The 27,783-nt window shown below is 37.5% G+C and overlaps 1 protein-coding gene across 1 annotated transcript in view; it reads right to left on the bottom strand.

The window, feature by feature from the left end:
- REXO5 (RNA exonuclease 5) overlaps positions 1-27,495 on the bottom strand; it is a 1,525,618-nt gene extending 1,498,123 nt beyond the window's left edge. The window contains exon 1 of the mRNA XM_044089498.1: positions 27,240-27,495. The gene's annotated coding sequence lies outside the window, so the exon portion shown is untranslated. The remainder of the gene's footprint in view (positions 1-27,239) is intronic.
- Between the last annotated feature and the right edge of the window lie 288 nt (positions 27,496-27,783).

The raw sequence follows: 27,783 nt of genomic DNA, 5'->3' as shown, positions 1-27,783 counted from the left end.
AGTGCCCTGGGTGAATAAATTCTGTTAACAGAAGTTAAAAAAAAATTGTTAAGTCAGTGTTTTTGAATATTCTCTAAACTTTCAGTGAAAAAAATTCAACACGTTTTTAATTACATATGTAACACCTTGCTGTGTACTTGCTTTTATTCTGTATTTTGAAATTTAACAAAAGTTAAGGTGGCACTGTAAAGCACAAAACAAAAATTGGCCCACCCCATAAATACAAAGAGCTCCTTTCTGTGAAAATTATTATATTTCTTACATGTCAATGACCACATCCCAAATGATCCTCAGTAAGCAGCAGCTTAGATACGGTTCTGTCCCATTCCTCAGTCCTAACACTTGCATAACTCTTGAATCCTAAGGCCTGACCTCGAGCAAAAGAATGATCAGCACAAGTGAGCACGTCACTAAGGCCGATTACAAGGAACCTTGCTATCAATAATTAACAGCAGCTACCAACATCTCTTCATAAGTTCTTGCACTATGTAGTGACCCAAGCGGTAGCTACTGTACAAGAAATGTCATCCACTACTCAAGAGCAGACTCAAACAAAACATCTAACCTCATTTGTCTTACAGAACTGATAAGGTGCTCCCACCAGTATGAATACAAAGACTATGTGGATCGTGACCATCAACACTGAAATGGACCAAAAATCATCCTTTAAATGGGAGAAAAAAAAAGAGGGATTAGCAATGAACATGTGGGACTTAAACCCCCATACAACATGCAACTAGATTCCAGTGTCGATATGATTTTTGTTATCAAAGTTCAGAAAATGAAGGGGACTTCCAAGATGGCTACACGTTGAGTAACAGTTTAATTTCTAGCTCTCCCAGTGGACCTAAATTTCTGGGTAAATTTCAGCAACTAGCTAGTAAATGCACTGCCTAGATACCAGGAAAAAAATGCAGAGAACCTGAAGGAAAATCAGCTACTAAAGGTGATGAAGAAACACTGACTGGGAAAAGTACTGCAGCTCTTTAGCAAAAAAGCAGTGCAAGCTCCAGACATTACTTCCAGTAACCTAGAGGAAAGTATAAGGCAACTGTAAACAGACCTGATTAACTGATGGAATATATCAACGCAAACAATAAAAGGCTTGAAAATGGAAGAAACTTTAAACAGATATTCAGATAAGGTGGTAAAACTGTAAAACTCAGAGGTCACAATGAAGTAAATGCTGGCTGAATAAGAGACTGCACACGAACAGAAGTTTCAAAAAATAAAAAAAATTAGAGGACAGGACACGTTGGGAAAAGATGAGATTTTCTGCTGTACCACAGAAGCTGGAAGGAGCAAACTGTATTGATTTTACGAAAGCACAAATAAGCAATTGGACTGGTATTCCACAACAGGAATTGTTAATTGAAAAGGCACATCTTGTGTATGCTCCAAACATGGCTATGATAAAGGAACCAACAACTTTAACAGTAAAAATGCAATCTTACCAGCAGAAAAATTTGATTCTGACAAAACTGTGGCAGAAGTGGGAGACTGCAGAGTATTTGTGGAGAATGACTACTCATTGTACACCAGGCAGAATAGGAGTAAATTATTTATTTATTTATTTATTTTTATTTTATTTTACATTTGTTAATGTCCATTTTCAGTGGAGTTATTACATGATATTGGAAGAATATGAATAGAAGTGTTCAGTATGATAAGTAGTACTCAGGAAAGACAGTATTAGGAAATGAGAAAGGTAGGTTAGTTTAGAAAATAGGTCCTTGACTAGTAATTTATGTTTTGATGGTAACAGATAGTTTAAAAACACCAGTTAGTCAGGGTTGGTACAAGAGCATAACCAGTGGTTAGAGAAGAAATGTTTTAGGTTAGTTTTGAAAATTATTTGATAAGGAAGTGTGCATCAACATTTTTAAGGACTTGGTGAGGTAATTCAGTTAGTGGCAAATCTGGCAATATTATTATATTATATATGGGAGAAGCATATAAAATGGTAGAGATTAAGTGGGTTCTAGCTATTGTGGTTCTGGCTAGAGGTGTCAGGAAATGTTTGATTCTATAGAGGTACCATTGTTGATGATGCTGAACAAATGATGTAGGAGTCATCAGCATATGAATGCAGGTAGAGAGTGGAACAGAAGAGATGAAGGTCATTTTATAAAATGGAAAACTATAGTGGACCGGGACACCTAGGGAGGTGGGAAGGAGTTCAGAAAGATGGTTTTGCCAGAGAACTGCTTGTTTGTTATCCAGGTAGGATGTAAACCAGTTCATAGCAGAATTATCGAGAGATAGTGGAGGAGAAGTTGATGGTTGACCATGCTCTAAACCTTTTAGATAGTCCTACAGGTCTACACAAGGAAAGAGAATTATTATTGCGATTTTTGTTGATGCAGTTGGAAAAGGATAGTAAGGCTGTGGTGGTACTGTGGAAAGGACGAAAACCATGTTGACAGTTTTAGCTAAGAGATTGTGGGAGTAGGTGGGTAATTAATTGTTTGTGGATACATTTTCCATTATTTTAGCAAGTAGAGACAGTAGAGTATGGGGACGATAGAGTATTCAGTGGAGTCACCACCTTTGTGCACGGCTAAGGCTCCTAGTAGGAGGTATTCTCAGTACAGCAGAAGTAAAAAAGTATTAAAAGCATTTGCTATTTGTGTTGGACAGTCAGGGTTGGAGCCTAGTGGATATAGTAGACCAGAACTTTTGTGGTTGCTGAAGGATGATTTGAAGTTGGATATAAAAGTTCTTTTTGTCTTGTAGGACAGCTTTTTAGTTATGTTTCTTTGTTGCCTAAAAGTTTGGTGATCAATCCTACTAAGGATTAGCTTCTTAGTCTGATTTGTGAGCCATGGTGCTGGTTTATTTTTCATTCTTATGGACTTCATTTATTGGGAGGACTTGAGTGGTTCCCAGTTGCATTGTTTAAGTTCACAGTTAGGAAGTTCTTGGTCAAAAGTGTTTTTTGCTACGCGCAGTGCTGACTGGAGTAGAGATATTTACATTTGTTTTATGTCTAATTATATATATTAGAGAGTGATCACCAAGGTCATCTGGGAGGGTTCCTGTTGTATAGTTTTAGGATGCTTTCTTTATTATTAAGTTTATTTATTCTAGTTGCAGAGTTTTACAGGTTGATCAGGGTGGATTGGTATTGTTACAAGAATTCCAGTCAATATTAAAGTCTCCTAGTAGTATTGTTTCTTGAGGGAGATTTGAGGAAAGCCAGTTTAGTAGGTCTTCTAGTATAGTATGGTTTTTACCTGGTGGAAGATAAGTGCAGATGATGTTAACTGATTTTTGGTGGTTAAGCTGTAATTTAGAAATAATTATTTCTATGTTGTTTTCTGAGGGTAGTTTATGGTTTATTTTGCTGATTTGAAGTCCTGCTTTATAGAGAATTTCCTGTCGAATGATATTATAACCTGGGGGGATAATTTCAATATCTTTTATTGCGGGTTTGAGCCATGTTTCAGTTAAGCAGAGGATGTCGAACTGGTGAACATCTAGAAGAGTATGAATTTGAGGTATTTTGTTACGTATACTACGTATGTTTAGAATCAGACATGAGATTCAATCTCCTGCACCCAGCTATCAAAATATTTTCCTTGGAGGGAAACAATCATGTTTTGATGAAGTGCATACTAAAGGAAGAAATACAAAAGTTTGTCCAACAAAGGTGAGCTGTGAAACAGGAGGAGATTTTGCTTTTTCTTCTGGTAATAATGACCACAGAGAGACTGTGCCAGTGAAACCTTTTCCAATGTTTCAATGGAAAATGCTTGAGAGAAGGAAAAAAAAGCACAAGAGTCAACTAGAAGAATCAAGAGTATACTGGAAAAAAAAGCAGAGACAGGATTTGAGAGACGCAGATGAAGAGGACTAAAACCAGTTACTTGGGAACTGACAAACATGGGATTACAAAGCAATAATTATATTTGTGAAACATGACAGAACAAGAAAATGTGGAAATACTGGACTTTCTTGGACTATGTTAAACTTCTAGGGGACTCTAAAGCATATGCCCTACTTTGTGAAAGTAAAACATTTTTTTTCTTAATGGTACTATTTTAATACTGCATGATTTTCTTTGCATGCTATAAAGTAAAGCTTTCGCAGTTACTTTTAAGTGTAATAGGGATAATGTAAAAAGGTGCTCCCGTTTCTTTTTTTTTCTTTCCCCTTGTTCAGTTTTAAGAAATATAGGTATTACATTGTTAAAAAAAAATGGTTAAAAGAGCACAGCAAAAGAAAACTTAGTGTGCTTCTTCTCATTCCTGCATAGGGGAATGACTTATTTAAAGCCCTTAGCTTAATCTAGTAACAAATTTTAAGGGAAAGCAAACAAATGAAAAAGGGTATTCAATATTATAAGACTTTTGTCATGTAAACAAATGTATGCTTGGCAGTTTTGTGTCTGGTACTCATGTCTCTAGGAGACAATTTGATAAAGAAAAATGGCTTAGAGAAAATATTTTCTGGATGGGAAATATGAAATTCGCCCTGGGGATCACTTCTGTGGCTCTGCTCGACAGGGGCACAGGAAAATACTTTTCTTCAGGGTACCTTTTTGGCTAGGCTTATACAGGCCCTAGGGGCAATAGCCTAGTACCTACCTATGAAAGCATTCAAGTGTTTTTCCAACTGAAAGAGCTATAAAGATGAAACACTTCGTAGAAGCACAGGCTGTCTTAGCAGCATGGATAACCCTTATTTAGGTTATCTCAGTTCTGTGCAAGTGGTTGTTAGATTGTAACATTTGTTCCTATTAGGAGGGTAAAACTTCAATATTTGAAGATGAACACAGTTTTGTGTGCTATTAAGTTAATAGGTTTTAGGGTGTAATGGGGGTGTGAGTTTTTTTTTTTTTTTTTGAGGGTTTTCGATCAAACAAAAAGTTTTGTAAGATGTGACATAGGGTCAAATGGATATGACAAGAAACAACTGTTTAAAATATTAACCTGCCAACAATATATGCATGTAACACAAAAGCTAGAACTAGACAACATTTAACAAAAAGCTGTTAAACATAAAAGGCAGGAATAAGAACCTTTTGATACAATGATGCTTTCTGTAATGTCTTTAAACGTCAATGGTTTCACAGCTAAATACAAAACAGAAAGAGTAGTGAACTATATTAAAAAATGTAGAGTGCAAATAGCTATGCTACTGGAGACACACTTGGAAAAAAGATGAACATGTGAATTTGACAAAGAAAGGTTTTCAGGAAGGTTATTCAGTGGAATACCTGGGACAAAGGAAAAAATTCTTAGAGGAAATCCAACAGTGATAGAATATAAGATAATAATGGTAAAATCTGTAGTACTACTGGGCTACTGTCAAGGAAGGAAGATTAAACTGGCATGCATTTATGTTCCACCAAAAACTACTATGATGGAGCTTAAGAAAATTCTGGGAGAAATAATCAGCATTCAAGAAGGAATATTACTTATAGGTGGGGAGTGGAATTTGATCTGCAACAGTGAACGTGTGTCTGGGGGGCCCTAAAGGGAAAAATATAGCAAATAAGCGTAGATTTTTGAAGACATTTATGAAAATATTTGGCATGGAAGATGTGAATTCAGTACTAGGTGCTCAGAATGAATTTATATAGTATCCCCCAAGATGCAAAAACTGGGCTAGGCTAGACAGAATTAATATTTCACAGGAACATGTGCATTTCATTGAAGGTCTTGATATGCACCCAATAACTATTTCAGCTCATATGCCAATAAAAAATGAAATGAAAACACAGGCTAATGAAATAAAAATGAGACAGTGGCACTTTCCCACATATCTGTTGGAAAGAAGAATTTAACAAATGGATAGTGGAAATTATTCAGGAGCTATTAGAGAAAATAGAATTTTTTTCTGAAAATAAAGCTAGGGAGTGGAATAAAATTAAAGTGTAGTTTTAAAAGTAGGGTAGAAATAAAATAAAGGGAGATATGGTTAAGAAGTAACAAGAATTATTTAGCGGAATGGACAAATGTTACTGCATTGCAAAACAGGGGGAATCCAAAAGAACAAGAGGAGCAACTGCAGAATGCTCAACTGAAAATAAGGGATTACCTCGATAATACGCATGATTTTAGATGGACTGCCATTGAACTCTAGAGCACAAAAACTTTTAGCACAAAAACTCGGGCAACAGAAAGTAGAAAGGGCTGTCACCAAGCTTGGGGAGCCTATAACAAGGAAGATAAGAGATTCTGTGGAAGTATTAGAAATATTTCAGAAATTCTATCAAAGTCTGTATAAAAGCAGAAAAATGTAGAAATCAAGAAAAGGTACAAATGAAAATGTTTATAGAAGGATTAAATATGCCACGGTTAGAGGTAGATGAAGCTCAGTTATGGAGATGTATAATGAAAGGGTGATGTATTAATCTACAGGGAGGTCCCCAGGATTAGATGGTATTCCTGTGGAAGTTTGGAAACTAGGAGGGAAAAAAACTGAAAGATCTGGAAGGCTTTGTTTAACAGTATTTAAAGAGGAGGACAAGTACCAACATCCTGGAAGAAAGCGATGGTAGCCAATACCCAAAGAGGGTAAAGATCCATCAGATCTAGCTTCATACAGGGCCACTGCAATACTAAACCATGATTATGAAGTGTTTATGTCTAGAATAGCTAAAAAATGGGAAAAGTGATGCCAAAATTGATAGATATGGATCAATGTGGTTTTGTGGAGGGAAGACAAACATTTGACATCATTAACAGAACACTGATGATCCAAAGGGAAGCAGAATGTAAGAAAACACCATTGTTGTTGGTGCATCTTGATACAGAGAAAGCATTTGACAGAGTACACTAGGATTTTATGATCGGGGCAATGGAAGCATTTGCATTCCCTGATAAAATTACAAGGTCGATTAGGAGGATATACGAGGGATCAGAGGCAAAAATTCAAGTGAATGGATGTCCTCTCTGATGATTTCTGCCTGAACAGAGAAACCAGGTAGGGGTCTCCTATCTCCCCCTTTGTTATTTGTATTATATTTAGAACCATTGGCAAAGAAAATAAGAACTCAGAAATTCAAGGATATAACTGGTATGGTAGTCAAGAAAAGCTGGCTCTATTTGCAGATGGTATTATTTTACACCTGACAAACCAAAAAAGGACATTACAGTGTTGAGGAATATTTTGAGACAGTTTCAAATCTTTTTCAGATACAAAATTAATGAAAATGAATGAAACTAAAACAAAGACAACAGCAGTAAATTAAGTATGCACACTCAAATTGGATTTGGCGATATTTATGGGGACATGATAAAAATAAAGTATTTAGGAGTATGGATTAAAAATGATTCTAGTATGGCAGCTAAGAATATGTGGGAAGAGAACAAACAAAAGTAATACAAGAACTGAGAAAATAGAAGCTCTGTTATATAGATATCGATACTAAGATACAAGCAGTTAAAAAAATGTTAGTCCCTTTAGTCTTATATACAGGTCAGGCATATTTTTATCAACCAGAGGAGAAGTTGTAGATAGCAATTAATATAGAGCAGAAGGATTTTATCTGGGAGGGCATGATGGCAAAAGTCAAGTTGGATAAACTGATTTTTCTGATAGAACAATGCGGATTGGGATTACCCAATTTGAAGGGGTATTTCAGAGCAACTCAGTTAAGGCTCCTATCCACAGCAAAAGCAGAAACCTACAATTCAAAGTAGAAAGTGATGATGATGAAATGGCGGGGGGGTCAAGAAGCTAAGAGAGATTGGCATTTTGGATGCAGAAATTTAAGGAGAATAACAATAATCATACAGAATATTATATTTATAAAGTAGCAGAAAGTATTCTAAGAACTAATTCAACATTAGCATGGAGAAAGGAGATTCTGCCGAAAGGGATGATTGCAATTAGGGATACAGACAATAGGCAAAAGGTGCAGATCAGAGTGTATGTGGTGGGTCTTTAAGAAGCATATCAAGGACTGAGCATGCACATATAAATACCAGCCACATGCTATTCCTAGTGCCATTTTGACAGTGCAGCCCGAGAGTGAGCATGTATGACTGCAGTAGTTAATTTGCATACATGTTACTTAAAGTAAACTTCTATCATGATGTGTTTGTATAAAATAAAGCTGCTTGAACAGAACCCATGAAGACTCTTCTACTGTGTCCAAAGTAGAAGAGTGACATGGTGCCACAACCAAGATTGCAGAGAATAATATTCAGAGCCATGAGGGGCAGAGATGACAATGAAGATAAACTAAGAGAAACTACCATGAAAAAAGCCAGAAAAGAATCAAAGGTAATGAGAATCTGCACAAACTGCTCATTTTATAAAAAAGACAAACCAGGGCATTACAAGGGCACAAACCGCATTATTAAACAAGTGGGAAGCACAAAAGGTTTATTAACTAAAATAAATGTTATTTTAAAGACATTTGACGAAACAATTAACAGAAAGGCAAAACGAGCACAAGAAAAGTACAATGGGCATGAAAAGAGATTAAACAAGCAAAACGAATATAATACGGGCAAAAAGGGCACATTAAGCATAAATAAAGCAAGGCAACTGCAGGTTTTTTTGCAAGTGCTGCGTCTGGCATAACTACAACTTTGCATTGTATCAAGGGCATAACTCAAGTTATTCGAAGTATCTCAACGTGTGTAAAAGTGCTTACAGTGTGTGCTTATTACTGTGCATGTATTCCGAAGAGTTTTCCAAAGAGTTTGTGTGCAAAGTGCAACTATTTTGTGAAGTACAGTCAAAGTATAGCCATTTTGAGAAGTTGGGTGTGTCTGTTCGTAAAGTGCCACCATTACAGTGTGTTTCTTGCACTGTAAAGAATTGCCTAGCAAGGTACCACCATTTTGGGGAAATTTCAGTGTGCTGTGTACAGTTTATTCGCAAGGTGCAATTGCTTCAAAATGTTATTGACTCGGAGCTTCACTTGCCCACCTCATTCGCATTGTACAGTTATTTAAAACGTTTCTTAAAATTATAGATTACTTTTGCAAGACAATAATTTCAAGAGTGTTACAGTGCCCTTGAGACTTATTTCAGAAAGTCCAGTTATACAGAAGGTTGCATCGAGCAGTTACTTGATATGCTTCTTACACTGATAAGAGGTGATTTCTTGCACTACAGTTATTTCAAGAGTATTACAGTGCCTGAGAGAGACTTATTTTGCAAAGGTCAGTTATACATAGGCTTGTTGTGCTATTGGGCAAAGTTACAAATACTAGCATGAATTTATGGCATATGTGTATGTGTTCATGCTTATTTGCAAAACCCTTCACTGATATGTGTTAATATGGCAGATGAATTTCAAAAGCCCTTGCCTCTTGTATTTGAGCAGAAGATTGCAGAGAATTGGAGAATATTTGAGCAAGTGTATGATATTTTTATACAAGCAGCTAATTCAGATAAAGACACACATACCATGGCATTCATTTTGCTGAATCTAGATGGGTCAGAGGCCATAGAAAGAGAGCGTTCATTTGTGTATGCACCAACAGTATATTAAAGGAGAGGGTGAAAGCTGTTATACAGTTGTACAGGCTGAATCAAGGGAAGACCGAGTGTTTGAAGTGCAAGTTCAGCAAAATGTGTAACCCCAAGACAAATATTACATTAGAGAGGCATTTGCTTTACACGAGAGATCAGAAACCGGGGAAACATTTGCAGCTTATAGAACTGACCTGAGAAACAAAGATAAAACATGTTAGATTGGTGACTTAGCTAAAACGTGTCGGCTTGGTGACTTAAAAGAGGAGCTAATAAAGGACAGGCTCATGTGTGGTATTAATAAGATGGCTGTGAGAAAGATCTTGCTTCGTGACAGTGATTTAACATTGAGTAAAGCCATAGAGATTTGTCAAATCCATGAAGTGACAGAAAAACACAAGTATGCTTGCAAGTGACAACAGCATGGTTTCAGCAGGCTCCAGAGCAAATGTAGACAAGTCCCTATTAATTTGATGAAACTTTAGCTTGTCAAACTACAAAAGATCGACAGCTAAAGATCGAAACGCCCAAAACACGAACCATCAGCTAAGCAAATTTTTTCCCATGGTAAGAATTTGCTTGGCCGTTACACAAAACAACCCCCAACTAAATATACCAACCCCAAGATCACTCCACATTGGGAAAAGGTCAAATTCCCATTAATGGTCAAGCAAATTCTTTCCCAGAGAAAAAATTTGCTTAGCTGGCAGTTTGCGGTTTGGCTCTCCTGATCTTTAGCTGTCAATCTTTTGTAGTTTGACATGCTAAAGTTTCATCAAATTAATAGGGACCCAATGCAGACAGCATGCAACACGTGGCAAACAGAAGTAGGCCTAACCACATGGCAGCCCTGGTATCTGCTGGCTCACCAGGGAAACCACATAGTTTTCCAGCAAGTTCTAAGACTAGTTCAGTTAAAGGAGTATGTTCCTCAGTGCAGCACAAGTGAGAATCAGCAAAACCAAAGTCTAGCTTTATTGTTAACTGTCACAATTGTGGTGCACACCATGAGTCTAAACAAGAGAAATGCTTAGCATTCGTCAGCAATGTCACAAGTGTAAAAAATGGAATAATTTCCAAAAGTTTTGCAAATCAAGTAAAACTCAAAGTTGTAAAGAAAGGTCACACAGAAAGCAAGTTGATCAAGTAGAGGTACAGCAGTCAACTTTCTATGTAGGTGGCGTATCAGTAATTGGTGAAAGAGCTGATGCAGTGAATTTACTGGCAAAAAGCTAAGTGTTTTGTACTGTCCAGATCAATGGTACATCCACAGAGCTTAAAGTAGACACTGGTTCAAAGTGCAATGTTATATCATCAGACACATTTGCCAGTAGTGCAAAACTTGTTGCTTATGGAGGTGAAGAAATCCAAACCGAATGCCCAGTGATGCTTTCATGTTGTTTGGTCAAGGACAGTTACAACTTGTTATTCTATGTAGTCTGAAGACCAGTACAGTCTTTATTGGGTCTCTGAGATAGTTTTAGAATGAATCTGCATCTGCTTTCTTTTATCAAAGAAGTTCATCACATAAGTGCATCTCCTAGATTCAATTTTACTGGAGCCATTTTCTTAGAATATGCTAATGTTTTCGATGACAAGTTGGGCAAACTTCCAGTTGTGTATTCTATGAAGTTAGACCCAGAAGTCACTCCAGTAGTCAGACCAGCAAGAAGAGTTCTGATAGCTATGCAGGATAAAGTTAAGGCTCAGTTGGATAAAATGTGCAGCAAGGTGTGATCTGTCCAGTCACAGATCCAACTGAATGGGTGTCGTCTGTGGTAGCAGCTCAAAAAAAGGCTCAGATGAAATCAGAATATGTATTGAACCAACAGATTTGAACAAAGCACTGAAGAGACCATATCATCCAATACGCACAGTCGAAGAGGTCACAGCCCTAACACCAAATGCCACTGTTTTTTCTGTCTTAGATGCAAAAAGTTCATTTTGGCAAGTGATACTTGATCGCACATTGTCATTGCTAGCTACTTTTGTTAATCTGTTTGGCAGATACAGATTCCTAAGGATGCCACTTGGAATAAATTCTGCAAGTGAAGTCTTTCAGTGTGTAATGGAGCAACATTTTTTGGGTTATCCTTGTGCCATAATAGTAGATGATTTATTGATAAGAGGCAATGGTGAAGCAGATCATGACAGAAACCTAAAGAAAGTTCTAGGCAGAGAACATGCAGTAAACTTGAAGCTCAATCCTCTGAAGTGCAAATTCAGACTTCCAGAAGTCACATATATGGGTCATTTATTTGCCAGTACTGGCTTGAGACCAGGCCGGATCCAAGCAAGCAGCTATTCTTGAGTTGTCAGCACTAGACAATGTTCAAGCTCTAAAGCATTTCCCAGGCATGGTCAACTATTTAGGCAAGTTTATACCAGGCTTCAGTGAGTTGACAGCACCTTTAAGAGAGGTGACGTGCAAACATGTTTCATGGTTAGAACAGCACCAAAAGGCATTTGAAGACCTTAAGCAGAAAAATGTCACCCCACCTACATTAAGATACTATGATGTGAACAAACCAGTCACTCTTTCGTGTGATGCTTCAAAATTTGGTCTTGGGGCAGTTTTACTTCAAGAGAGCAGACCAGTAGCCTATGCATCTAGAACACTTACAAACTGAGATGCACTATGCTCAAATTGAGAAATAACTTTTTTAAATAGTATTTGCATGTTCCAAGTTTCATGATTATATTTACGGTCGAGCTATTCAGACTGAAAATGACCACCAACCTCTAATTACTATTCTAAAGAAGCCTATGCATTCAGCTCCAGCAAGATTACAAAGAAAGATGCTCAAATTGCAAAAGTACAACTTCATAATGGTCCACACGAAAAGCAAACTGCTCTACCTGGCTGATACGTTATCCAGATCGCCCAGAAATACGACGGAACAGCTTGAAGCAGAGAATTTTGACTTTGATGCGTTGGCAGTGTGCAATTTTAATACCACTAGGCTTGATGAGTTGAGAGAACACAAAAACTGATCCAAGTTTGCTAAAGCTCAATCACTACATTAATGTTGGATGGCCATCAAAGCAATCTAGTGTACCACCTGAAGTGCAAACCTATTTTCCTTACAGGGATAAAATGTTGATGGAAGATAGCATTATTTTTAAAGGTCCTAAAATTGTTTCTGCATCTTTACATCAAGAATATATCCAGATTTTGCATCATGGTCACCCAGGTTCCACATTCACTAAGAGAAGAGCAAGAGAATTAGTATTTTGGTCCTTCATTACTGAAAGACATCAAAGAACTTTCTTCTTGTTCAGTATGTAATAGTACTGGACCGCATTTGCGAACAGAACCACTTCAGCCAAGTCCAGTACCTGAACTACCTTGGTCAACAGTAGCCACTGATATATTTGAGTGGAACAATCAAAAGTACTTAGTAGACTCTTATTCAAATTGGTTTGAGATTGATCTACTACCGAACATCCACTGCTGCTATTACTACATTGAAACATCATTTCTCAGTCCATGGTAGTTCACAAAGTTATTTCTGACAATGGTACTCAATTTACTAGTCAGTTTCAGAAATTTGCAAGAGAGAATGGGGACTTTTTACATGTTACTAGCAATCCTGAATATCTACAGTCAAATAGTCTAGCTGAACGTGCAGTGCAGAGTGCAAAGCAATTACTTGTATGGTCAAAGTGTGGCAATACAGACGTCTTTTTGACTTTGCTTAATCTCAGAAACATACCCTGTGACGATATTCTTGGCTCACCTGTTCAAAGACTTCTTTCCAGGCAAACCTGAACTACACTATCTATTAGTTCCAGTTTATTGAGGCCTAAAGCTAAGAATAACAGAACCATCAAGGCTCAATTATTCAAAAAGCATTCTATCCAGAAGTCCAGTTATGATAGATCGAGCAAATTTCTTCGTCCGTTGAGGGAAGGAGAGACGGTGAGAATACAGATGGACAAAGGTTCAACCGGATTGGTCAAGTTACAGGTGTATGTGCAGAGCAGAGATCCTACCTTGTGGAATCTGAGGGTGTGGAGTACAGGAGAAATCACAGACACCTTCTTCCTGTACCAGAATCATCACCATCGCAGCACTGCTCCTATGATGCAGACTCTAGATCTCTGAGCGAACCAAACGTTGCTCCCATCCCAGAGTATGTTCCAACCATGGATTCCATTGCTGAAGATGTTCCAAATACTTCCAAGGTTGAACATTTTATAGAGGCAGCTCTAGTTGCTAAACCCAATTTCTAGTTTTAAGTCACATGATATGGACAAATATCCAGGCCCAGTGTGAAATGCACAGCAACATGGACTTAACTGTGTATATATGTACCTAATCTTGTATAAATGCATGACAAAGAACTACCTGTGATATCTGCATGCCATAACATTGCATGTTCTATTTTTCAAAGAGGGAGGATGTAGATCAGAGTGTATGTGCTGTGTCTTTAAGAAGCATATCAAGGACTGAGCATGCACATATAAATACCAGGCATGTGCTATTCCTAGTGCCATTTTGAGAGTGCGGCCAGAGACAGAGCGTGCATGACTATCTGTATACAAGTTACTTAAGTTAAAGTCAGTAAACTTCTATCATGATGTGTTTGTATAAAATAAAGCTGCTTGAATAGAACCCACAAAGACTTTTCTATTGTGACAAAAGGGGACTGGAATTTAATAGGAGAAAACTGGCAAAGGAACGAAAGTATTGGAAGCAAATAACTAGAAAGGGAAAGATAACAAATCGGGAAGACAAAGAATTTGTTTGGAGTGCAGGTTAGAGATTGCCTTCCCTATCAGGAAGGATATTACAGTATAGGCAAAGAGAAAGAAATGGGGAGTCCTAAATGAAAGACTAGCACTGGTGAAGTTTTTAGTAGAATCTAGAACAGAAGCTGCTTTTAAAAAATAGAGTATATAAAATATTGCATGATAACTATGAGTCAATCAGAGGAAGTTGGAAAGGATTGGGAAGACAGATCGGATAAGCAATTCACAAAGAAACAATGGGGGGGAATATATGTAAATCTCCCAAATATGTAACAAAGTCTAGAAGATTTAGGATCTGCTGGGAAGTGTTTACATAGATATTTTTATACCCCACGTAGACTCCAAAGATTTTTTTCCCTCAAACAGACAGCAAATGCTGGCGGTATGATGGGGAAGAAAGAGGTAACGGGAACATTTTCTTGGGAGTGTAATGAGTTGGCAGACTTTAAAAGATTCCCTGCAGACTGCTTTGTCAGAGATACTGGATGAGCAAACTATTGTAACTAAGGATTTTTTTTTTTTGAGTAATGATACAGAATCAGAATTGCTAATTGTGGTGGCTGCCAAAGAAGCAATTACTAGAAAATGGAAATCAAAGTCTAAACCAACTTTACTACAAAGTAGCAAACAGTAACAGAGATAAACAACTGGCAGTGGGATCTTTAGAAAAGGGTAGATGCAAATTACTTAGGAAAAAGGGCACTGTGGGAATAATAGATGCAGTGAAGGAACGAGGTTTAAAAGAAGGCAGGATTTCAAGGAGCTATGTAATGTTTGACTAACAATGACTGGATAGATTATAAGTGATGTATAATGTTTGCAACTACAATTGTGTCAACGTGGTTTGCAATGTATAATATTTGCAACTGGAATTGTGTCAATACGATTTGTTTTCTTTTATATAAACATAAGATTGTCTATGTCATATGTAATAATTTAAGGAAGATGTCTCTTGTTTTAAAAAAGTTCAGAAATGGAAGAAAGTTTGCTTGAAACAGCCTGGGCCATTCATTCCCTGTTCTACACACACTCATTTCTCTTCTAGAAGAGTACACTGTACTGTATTTTGAAATCTTCTCAAACGTTAGAACCAGTACCGAACTGTAGGTTCTCTTTAATAAGGAGATAAAATAATTTTCCTGGAGATGTAGATAACTAGTATCATGATCAGCAGATACAATTGTCCTTGCAGCCTTTTCTTGTTACAGTGAACCCTGATGCATCAAGAGTGTTCTTTGTTCTGAAGGGACTTGGTTTGAATTGAGTTAATCTACGGAAATGCTTAAGAAAACATGAAGACAGGAATGTTTTAATTAGTATGACTGCCTCTATTCACGGGAAACCCAAAAGGAAAGGGGGAAAAGCTTAATTGAGGTTATACTTTGTTCCGAGTGTTTTTTTTTTGTTTGTTTTTTTTTAACATGGGGCCACAAAGCTTTCCACACTTCTTAGCACCCCTTAACTAATATAACCAATTCTCCGATCACAAACTCTCAGACATAAGTTGTAAACAGTTTCATTAGAGTCAATTCCATGAAATGCGTTTCTCCAACTGGGCTTTGTGGAAATAAGGTTTTCCCAGTAATAACATACTGCTGTGACATTTGGTCCATATGTAATGCTGTGCACTGGAAAACTGAAGCTTCTGTTCAAGATGTGTTTTGCAAATTCCATGGACTGCAAGATCAAATTGGTCAGTACTTAAGGAAATAAACTCAGACTGTTCACTGGAAGGTCGGACAGCAAATCTAAAACTCAAATCCTTTGGCCACATAAAATGAAAAGGCTTCACTGGAGAAGTTACTGCTGCTAGAAAAGTGAAGGCAAAAGAAAGAGGTGACAGAGACCAAGATAGAGAGGCAGCTTTAATGGAGACACAAATGCGAATTTGCAAGAACAAAACAAGCAGCTGCTGACAAATACTCCCAGTATGCTAAAGTACTTGAGGCAGCAAAGTCATACTCAACTAAATTATTGACCAACACCCTTAAAGGTTTTGGTGGATCTGAAATGAAACTCAAATGAACAACTGAAGTCCAATGCAATATTTATCACAGGCAAACAGTAGACAAACAAAAACAAACCCCGAAATACAAGATAAAAACTTCATAGTCTTAGTACTCACTTCTACGGTAGAGGAACAAAGTGGAAAAAATATATACTTAAGCTTAGAAACAGACACATTAACCAGGCAATACATTCTTGTGCATCATTTTAAGTGTTTGTTAACAGAAAGCACCCATTAGAATACAGTGTCATGTTCAGATTTGACCTTGGACCTTTCATCTAGCTAACATACTCAAACAATATAGAAGTGGATACTGCTAGATTCACACAAAGAGGACAGGGCTATAGCTCATTTGCGGCTTGTTGCATTATCCCTGTAAGTCATACTACTTACCATACCTTCTTGTTACTTACCCACACCCCATGAAGTGATGGGGGGACAAAACACAGTCCTTGTCACATGTACAAGAGTATGTGAAGTACATTTATGCGAAATATTGCAAACTTACGGGTGCATCACATGACCCCTGAATTCTAAGTTAAAGGCCCATGGTGTTAACAACTATGCAGTGCAAGAACACTGATTATGCTCTGATATTCGGAAAAAGACATATCAGTTAAGTGACAGAGTGGAGCAAGACTCCACCTTAACAAATGTTAAGCACTCCCTGTTAAAGTTGTCAAGGTCAGGTCTAGCGCTAGGCATTAAATCTGCCTGTACTGATCAGCAAAAGACTGAGGCAGAATAAAATAATTGGTTCTGCTTGATGTCAGTCAGTAATGTGTCCTGACTTTCTGTCATAAACTTAACAGCTACCAGAATGACAGGGTGTGTACTTGTCTGCATTTTGTGATGGTCAAGAAGAAGAATTAAACTTAAATACCGGTCATTATTTAGCGTTTTCAATCCTCAATAATTTGTCCGAAAACCGGACATTATGGGAAACGCTCCAAACATATCAGACAAAAATTTGGACACTGGACAGTTGAGAGACACAGACTGAAAGGACTGCGTTACTTTCTCTTCAAGACACTGCTCACTAAGTGCTTTGTGGCTTTAAAAGCCGGTAAAACATGTCACCCCTTTTTTTTTTTTTTTTACTTTAACTTTTAGTACATGGAGCAGATAAGAGCTTTGTGTACTACAAAGAATTAGGATCAGGTCTCTGATCCTAACTTTTTATGCATTCTCGACATGGATGGCAAGAAACCGCTCTCGAGGTGCATTTCTTGGTACCCATGTCTCAAATACACAAGTCAGTTAGGATCGGCAACCTAACCATAATCCTCTACTTAGTGCATGGAGCATAAGGATTATGCTCAAGATATCCAGAAAATGACAAATCAGTTAAGCACTACTATAAGGGAGACCTGATTTTAACAAATGTTAAGAACCCCTTGCTTAGCTTGTTAAGGTTGGGTCTCGCACTGACCAGTAAATGACAATAGCAGAATAAAAAACAGATTTGTTTCTTCCCACTGTCTGAGCCATTAGCCTACTGTCCGAGCCATTAGTCTATCCCTGACTTGCTATTATAAACTTAGAAAGTTGGAAGAATAACAGGATTTTTGTTGAAGGATACGAATTCTGAAATTCAAATGTATACAATTATTTGGTGATTTCAATCCTCAGTGACTTGTTAGCAAACCACAGATTTTATGAGGAACAGAGCAAACATATGAGATGAAAATCTGGTCAGTTGAGAAGCACACCAAGGTGAGTGTAAACATAGCAGACTGTGTTAGTGAGTACTATCAGAAGTACAGTGCAAGTACTTTATGGCTTTGAAAGCCAGCAAAACACTTAGCGCTTCTTTAGTCTGTAATAAGTAGTACATAGAACAGATAAATGCACTTACAAAGAATTATGATCAGGACCCCAATCATTATTATGTGTTCTCAACATGGAGGCCAAGATTCACCGCTCGAACTTCACTCCCATGGTGAATTTCTGGGCATCCATGTATCGAACACATAAAAAGCAGGTTATGATTGGCGACCCATTCATACTACTCATGACTAACATCTCTTAATCATTCACCTTAACAAATGTGAAGTATACGTATAATTCATGGCATCAGAATCAACATTTATCTCAAACGAGAACCTGCATTTCTGTCCTGCTGTATATTTTGGACTGTTCTGCCTTTTCAAGGTTCACCACAGAAGCTTCAACAGTGTCACTCCAAACTTCTCATTTGATCATACAAACCTCATTTTTAAGTTCTGTAATTTTCTTGCTACAACTACTTCTGCACTGGATTCACACTATTGAACTTCCAATGTCATCAGTTGCATTTCTTCAGTTTCTGGATGAAATCAAATTACTATCATTAACCACTATGAATCTTCATGGAAATCTTGCTTTCAAAGAACTGAGCTATACACAGTGCATATTATTTCCCAATATTACTGCTTTAGACTCAGTTAAGGCATTTAATACTTTTAAACTTTAAACTTAGAGAAAGAGGAAAGCAAGTTTTATGGTCAACACTGTATTACAGCTACCCTCCAAACTTGCCTAGTATAACATAACAAATTTATGAGATGATGTCATGTTAGCAACCCATACCTTCCTCAGGAAAAATAAAAGTTATTAGGAGCGAATAATGACACCTTGTTTATAAACCTACCCTCTTTTATCTTTACCATTTCTTCTATTAGTAAAGTGGGAGCTGGCATCCCCACTTAACCCTCTTACCCTTTGAAAGAAAGGGCAGAAGCAAGGGTTTGGGGGGGGGGTGTTAGCTACCCCCCTAACTATACTTACTACAGAATATTTCAACCAAACTACCGCAGCATACAGTCTGATACATAAAACACTCACTGAAAATGTTAAAGGTGTAGGTAGGTATAATAAAACAATGCCAAATTTCAAGCATGACATATGCAAGGCATTTAATGTTTAATTATAAAGGGCTTCAGAAGTGAACAGATGCTTACACAGCTGATGCAAGACCGAAGAAGTGCAAAACTGCTAGGTTTAGCCACATACATATTTCACTGATAAGTGAAAATGTGCATGGAATCGGAAAAAAAATCAGGTCCAAGGCACTTTATAAAAGTTACAGAATTGACAACGAATGATTCAACTGATAGGCATAGAATCAAGAATCAGTGAATCTTTTGAATACACAGCTTAAAAGCTTAAATTGAGGAGTTGGAAGAGGAGGGAAAAAACTGTAGAACAAAGCCAAGAATTGCTAAAAAATAATAAAAATCAAATGCAGGTACACACACAGCATATATGATGCATGGGGAAAAATGCAGAAACCACATCAAATGCCAGCAATGTAACTACAGGCAAAATTAGGGACACTGGTCTCCAGTGGGCTGTCCATGCATGCATTATACATTTGTCTTTGAATTCACTGATGCTATTGGATTATGAATCCAAGCACATTTGTAGGCACACAGAAAAATACTAGGCCAACTGCCATGAAGGGCCATTTTAACCCTAGCCAATAAACTACGGACAGAATCAAGCACTATTGTCTATAAAGACCTTTTTTAACCATTATGCCAAACGCACCCACTATTTCTTGTAGTTTAATGGGTTACCAGATGCATTTCCATTAAATGCGAATTTCAAGAGCAAGAAGTTTCTGCTTCTCATGCTAAGTCTGTTTTCAATGTGAGAGTACACTGTTTTGATTAGAAAACAGCTGTTAATGTTTTTGCTGTAAAACTTGAAATTAAACTTTTAAACAAAGTCCAGAGATCGGATAATTGTAAAAGTAAAGAAAAGAGTATGCACATGGACAGGTCTGAACAGAGTTTTATGGTAAATGGGGAAAGATAGCCAAGTAATGGGGTATTGGTATGGCTGGTGGGGACCTGGTTCATTACCTGGCATGGGGCCCCATTTGACCATGATTCGGATTAGAGGTATATACTGCAGTAATATGGATTTCCAGTCATACAGGCAAGTCAGACCTGTACTAAGAGATACCAGGGGGGAAGCTATTCTTAATGACAATCAAAACATAGGGAGGTCAAAAATGAGATGTGGATGTATTTACAAGTATATAAGTCCCCACAAAAAAAGTACATTGTATAAAAGTAATATTTCTGATTTTTTTTATAACTTGTGGATTTTCAAACAAAATCTGCTGTAGAACCCACATTTCTTTAATTGTTTTGCTTTATTCATTATACTAAATAATGAATTAATAGAACAGGATTGTGTAAGATACAAACTAAGCATGCTGCATTTTAGTAACATTTTTTGCAGTACCATCTTTACAGACCCAGCAACTGCAAAGAGGTTGACATTATTCAGGTCATATAGTCTGAACTGTTTGGAGTTATGATTAGACAGTCTGATCTTCAGGGTACATTATGCAGTCACAGTTGCATATTATTGTGATAGTCTTACCTACAAGGTCAGATTGTAAAAGATTTCTGCATTTTCCCTGGCACAAGAGACAGCAGCATTAACCCACTATACTAACTTATACGTTAGGACATAGCTCTAAAGCTTTGATTTGTTAATGGGCTGCTTCCTGTACCATGGTGCATGGCTTGAAGTTGTAACCTTGTGCAAGTCAGTTAACCAGACAGTGCTTTTGGGGCAACTGAGAATTTGGCTAGGCTCCTTAATTGTCTCCTGGACTACATGTCTAGAAATTAACTATGAGCATGTGGTTGTTTTGGCCAGCCATTCCCCATTGCATAGCTGATCTAGATCTGGAAATGTTATGGTAATATTATCAGGACACCAATTTTTTAATGCAACATAGCCATTTATTCTTCAGACACTGCATTTGGAGTTGAAGCACTGAAAAGCAAAGTTAACTGCCAACAGCAATATCTGCATTAATAGTACTTCTCTTTAATGTCAACTTATTCAATGAGTTTTTACTTTTGAAGAGATTGTGTGCATACCAACTATGCACGTTATCAGGTGGCTAACTTTAATTATGCTTTCATCACAATGACTCCTCTATTTAAACTTTGCTTCACATAGCAGTGTCTTATGGTGTGACGCTATGAATCTTGATACAATTTCATGAAGTTTATCCAAGGTAACAAATAAAATACAGGTAATCTGTTTTTTTACACAACACTAAGGGGTGCAGACAGCGAAGTGGCTATAACTACTGGTGAGGGTGTGGGGGCTATCTGTGGATGAAACTACCTTATGCTCTTATCATTTTTAAAAAGTCCTCAATCTGGCTTTGCAGGAGTAGTGTGTATGGGTGTGTGAATTAGGATGAAATACTTTACTATGGCTAATGTGTGTTTGTGTGAAACAAAACTGAAATATGTTACTTTGGACATTATTTTTACATGGATATCTGTGGAGAATACAGAGAACAATGTAGCTATAATTGCTCAGTTTATGGGATATCTGTTGAGGAAAATAACCTTGCTGAGATGATAAAGTTAAAAAGCCATTAGTCTGTCTCTGTAGGACTAGTGTATATTTATGTAAAGTAAAGAAATGTAATGTGTGTATATAGTCAATAAAGTGGCCATAATTGACAGTATGATTATTACAGGATTATATCAGTAGTCTAAGTGACCTTTTATGGTTGAATGTTTCAAAATGGGCATTTTTGTCAATCTTGGTTACTACATTCTTGTTTCACTGCCTACTGGAAATAATGTTCAAAAATACAAATGTACAACACACAACAAATGCTGTTGTATTAAACTAGAAATATAACTTAAAACAATCAGGTTGGTGAATCCAAAAAACACGTAGTTATGCAAGGTCCTAAAAATATGTGCAAGGGGGGCAAGGTTCCTTAATCTGCCACTAATCAGGGCATAGCTAAAAGCTCATGAAATCAATATTGCTTCAGTCTCTGAGGTTTCATAAAAAGAGAGTGTACTTCTCCAATCTCCATACCTACAATATTCCTGGAACGGTCTCCTTCTGTAGATTATGCGGTGGTGACATGTACTGGTGGCACAGGGAATAACAGAGAACACTGGATCATGGTAGTGTGTTTGCATACAGCTTAGAATGTTATGGCACTAGTGTAGTTTGACAGATAACACACAGTTGCTCTACCATTCTAAACCTCATCATAAACAGTATTTTATAAAATGCTGCATCAGACAAATCACAATGTAAAAAATAAATAAATTAAATCACACTGACACTGGTCATCTATTATCTTACTGCTAGTATAAACCGTTTCTGCATCTATCTGGTTTTGCTGCATAACCCTAATTACGCAATATTCCTCCTAAAATGTTTGTAATCCTTGGTGGTTTTCCAGAAAAATCAGTCAGTCAGTCAAAGTGGTTCCTTGGGACGGCCACAGTGGTACAGCGGTTAGCATTGTCACCTCACAGCAAGACTTTCTCTGGTTTGCCTTCTGTGCGGAGTCTGCATGTCCTCCCTGTGGTTGCGTGGGTTTCCTCCGGGTGCTCCTGTTTCCTTCCACATCACATAGACATGCTGTAGGTGGATTGGACACTCTAAATTGGCCCTGGGCATGACTGCGTGCGTGTATGTGCCTTCCATGGAAGGTCGGGTGCCGGGCTGGCAACTCGACACCGTAAAACTCTGCCAATCATGAGCAGACAGGTGATCTGCTGTGGCGACCCCTAACCGGGAAAAGCTGAAAGAAGAAGTCAAAGTGGTTCCCCAATTCGATTCTTGGCTGGGATGCCTTCTGTGTGGTGTCTGTATGTCCTCCCTGTGTTTACTTGGGGTTCCTCTGGGCGCTCCAGTTTCTTCCCACATTCCAAAGACATGCAGTAGGTGGACTGAACACTCTAAATTGGCCATAGAAGTGTGTGTGTGGTGTGGAAGAACTACCGCAGCAGGGCTAGCCACCCGGCTGTGTAGACTTTGGCTCTATGACTGTCACTGCTGAAGTGAAACCCCAACACCATGTGTGCAAAAATGGGGAAAAAGGGGTTGTGGACTTGATAGATGGATGGATGGATGGATGGATGGATGGCTGGATTAGTGTTTCATATGCATCATTCAGAAAATCTATGCTGATGCAAAACTTTGTTGTGCTATTAATTTCTAATGTCCCAGATTTTGCCTCATATTCCTTGCCCTGTTCCCCGTAAATTTCTGATAAATCACCAAGGATTACAGTCAGTAATGACAGACATTGGTGTTTCATACTTCTTAATATTAAGAAAATGCATGTTGATGAAATACCGGTTATTGCCATTCTAGTAACTTTTTAGGTTGGTCAAAAACAAAATAAATAAATAAAAACATAAAAAAATTTACCCAACATGTTATACCAGTATTGGTATACGAGCATTTGCATTCTTGATGGCTACTTACACATATCCCAGTGGTTCTGTAAAAACTACTAGAAAAACATTTAGCCAAACTACAGCTTCCATTGTGCGATTCCTTAAACCTTCTGTATTAGAGGCACATGTGATGTATGCAAATGACCCCTTGGGTGCCTCTAATACAAGAAGTTTAAGGAATCACACAATGGAAGCTCTAGCTTGGCTACATTTTCTCTAGTAGTTTTTACTGATTGGTTTGTCTGACCTTTTTACTCACTGTTATAGTCCAGTGTTCCCAATTATCACTGTGGCATATTTAAGTATTCTTGGAAATTCCTTTTTTTTGTTTGTTTATTAACACAATTACTCCCACTAGTTCTGAACAATTACTCCCACTAGTTCTGAGAGTCCTTGTTCCATGACAGTTTCTAACTTGGTCTCAATCCACGGGACAGTTTAACTAATGAAATAGCTGCACCCAATTAATGATGTTTTTGTCCTTTTTTTTCAAATATAATATCTGGTTTACATGCTTCTACTTTCTGAAATACAAGTACTAATCATTACTTCATTTCAAACATATTTGTGGTTTAAGTTTCCAGTACATCTCAAGATACCTTTCAAATGTCATAGGTTTTGGCTCAAATATTTGTTCTTTGTTCTGTCCCTCCTAAGCTTGCAATTTGTGGAGAAAATGTAGTAGACTGCACTCAAAAAACAATAATTAGAGTTATACACTTATTTTATTTCAGAGAATGTGTCAATTCACATTCTTATTCTGTCCATTTCTCCAAGTTAAAAGTACTAATCTTTAAAGTCACTGATTCTTGAAAAGGTTCAGAGCTATACTTCAAGTACTTGTACACTGTAACATGTGCACAGTTGCCAAAGTAACAGCTTTATCACTTTATTGTGCAGCTTGGCATACAGATTTTCAACAATATGCATATCACAGCTATCTACAAGCATACCTTTCAACCTCTTGTAACAAGAATTCTGGACAAAGATAAACTAATGGTGGGGAAAGATGCCAAAAAATTATGGGCAGATTTTAAATATTAATCTTACAAAATCAGAAAGTTGATAGAAGAACATGTTTTACATTAACATGCATTTTTAGAATGAAATGAAGTGACTGAAGTATGAAACTCAAATGTGTGTCATTTGTGACTTCCATCTTCAACGTTTGCCAGAAAACCACTAATTTTGCGAGCAGACCACAATTCACATCAGCTGAGTTGTATGGCTAAATGTTGTGCAATTATTTTTAATTCTACACTGCAGAACATACACTGGTATTTTCCATGCAATCTTGCATGCTTTCACTACTAATGAACCCACCGTTTTTTGTTTTTTTTTGGGGGGGGGGCAGCCATATTACTGAGAAAATACAAATTAGACAACCTAAAAATATAGCTATAAGGAGAATCACAGGCCTGCAATTACCAAAACGAACAATGTGCCTGCTCACAGGTGGTTTACTAGATGTTGCTGCTTTGAGCATATAAAAAAACACAAATGAAAGAATGAATGCACTTTAATCACAAAGAAAGAGTGCAAGTTAGTTAATCACAAATTCAAAACGTAATGAAGACAAACAAGCAAGAAAAACGCAGTGGCATGCAGTCACAGCAACTGAAACCCAAAGCACTGCGAAGGAAAACCTTGCTTTGGAAACAAGTTTACAATCAACAAGGGAGACAATAATATACTGAAAGAAAACAAGAAAATTTGTGAAAAATTCAGAATTTGTGGACAATCAACAAAAAGTAAGGAGAGGGACACAGCCAATTCAGCAGCTAACAAAGGGTCACACAAATACATGCACTGTCCCAAAACGGAAGCTCTGCCTTCATAGCACACTGCTTTCCTTTTCTTCCCAATTTTAAAATAAAATACCATCTCATGCTTAAAGTATACAATGCACTTCTTACATTTCTCTAATAGTTCCAAAGTCAAGGATTTATTTTATTTATTTGACATTTGGTAACCAGGAAGTCTGACTGGGTAGAGATCACCCATTTTCAGCAGAAGCCTGTGGAGAAAAGCTCCACATAAAAACAAACAGAGAAGAATACAGGACAATAAACAGTGAAAAATTACATATGGTAAAAAAATGTACAGATTATAAAAAATACATAGTTGGATAAAAGACTTTACTAGCAGGAATTAACAGGACTTTAGCAGTAAGAATTAAACCTACAATTTACATACTGGTTGAAGGTGATACAGAGTGAACAGACTGATTGGTGGAGGGAGAAGAAGAGAAAATGGGAGAGAAAGTGTAAAGGTAGAGAGTTCTGGGTTGAAAGGTAATAGAACTTCTGGCGAACAGAAAGAATAGGAAGTTAATAGGACTAACAGGATATTAAAGACATGACAAGATGATAGCTAGGTAGAAGTACATGAGCATACCCAAGACTTGGAAAGATGTTCTTTAAAGAGGGACTTGACAGTTTAGTAGTAAGAGACTTGTCTAATAGTGACAAGTACTAGACTAGCTGCCCTTGCGGGCCATTTTAAGCCTAGCCAATTTCCCTTTTTATGCTCAAAATAACTTATCTGATTTGGTTATAGATTGGCATTACCCATACCATGGTTGATAATTACATATTACCCCTACTAAGAACAAATGGGATCACCCCACGGATAGTTTAAGGGGCAAAGCATTTAGGAGCTGCATCTGTCTATTAATAGTACACGAGGAAGTTCAGGAATAAATTTTCTGTTTCTCATCCATAGATCTAAGTTGTGCTTGAATGCAGACAGGAATGAACGTTGTTTTATCTGAACAGGGAATCTGTCCACAGATATATTTGTTCCTCAAAACAATTATGTTGAAGTTGCATGAACAGGGAATCTGTCCACAGATATATTTGTTCCTCAAAACAATTCTGTTGAAGTTGCAGAAGTGGTTTAGATCCCTATGCCCAGTACTTCTGATGCTACTTGATTTGCTGATATACAGTAAATACTTACAACAGCAGACACATGTTGGTCAGAAGTTAGGTCACTGTCCAGACAAGTTCCCAAATAACTGGGTCAACTCTTAGGGGCATATTGTCAATGTGGTAGTTTCATGGGGTAGATGACTTCCCAAAGGATACGATAACGCATTTTTTGGCATTTAGTTTCGGTCCACGATTTTAGCACCAGTTATTTATTCAGCACAAACCTTCCTGCAGGATGCAAACTCAAAGTCATTTGGGGATACAATGCCTGCTCCTAGCTTGCAGTCATCTGCAAAACTAGTCAGCCAGAGCGCTTTGGTAGTGGCTTTTACTTCAGAAAAAGCATGCCAAACAGGAGAGATCTCAGCACAATCCCGGAGGGATACCGCTGGTTACTAATCCACCAATCCACAAAAAGAACTGTAAAAAGATCCTAGCAAGTGACCAAGCACGGGATTAAAAGTTGAAACAATTCTGGAGTACAGTATCACTAACCGTATGAAGTATATAGATTATCGGAAAATGCCTAATTCCTTATTCCAGTTGCTGCCCTTAGACACCATGCCGTATGTTTTTAAAAAGCAAGTTAATTATTTAAAAAGCAGACTACAATAGCTAGAAATGTTGTTGTGGTGTTTCTTTGGCATACCACACCACTTTAAATACAATTTCACTATGAAAACTTCCTTTCTTAGCGCATATAAATAAACTGTGGATTAAAAAAAATGCGAAAATGTCTTACAAAAACATTCAACACAAAACTCGTGCATTGAGCTAATGAACAAGTGTGCCACAGGCGTCCTGCTTTTCAATTCTGCAAAGTGCCAAATGTAACGTGAAATAGCTACTCTGACACATACTTACACATGTGCGTGGTAACCGGCGTCTACAACTACTAATTCCTGGGATTAATAAAATTGCGTTCCATTTATCTGTAATTCTTTGTTTAAAATTGTAACACTGCATTTGCCGTGAATTAATTTTAGCATACGTTACAATGCATTCCAGAATACTTTCAAATGCTTTATAGCACTAATCCAAATAATAAAACGTTTAGTGACAGATTAAGCAACCCTTTGAAACAAGACATTACAAATAGAGCGCTTATCAATCGAGCATCCTTTGGCCGACGTCATGATGTCACGTGGGCCTCATTTTTATGGGGACTTGACTTAGTTAAAAAAAAAACGTGTATCGTGTTTTGAAGGGAATAAAAATGGCATTTTTCCTGATCGATGCATTTTCCACTGTCAGTTACTACCCGTTTTTTTTCCTTCCTGTAGCAGACCATCAGCTGCCACCACTAGCTTCTCTGTTTCCCAGCCTTAGTCAATTCCTGGCTCAACCAAACTAATGTCCAGGACTGGCAAGGAGGTCGAAGAGGCTGATGCAGCAGCGTATTGCTGCC

Source organism: Protopterus annectens, chromosome 12.part0 (genome assembly GCF_019279795.1).
Source record: "Protopterus annectens isolate FY-2018-M chromosome 12.part0, PAN1.0, whole genome shotgun sequence".
Classification (NCBI taxonomy): Eukaryota; Metazoa; Chordata; order Ceratodontiformes; family Protopteridae; genus Protopterus; species Protopterus annectens.
Note: the sequence above shows the minus strand (reverse complement) of the source record. Positions and strands in the feature narration are given on the sequence as shown.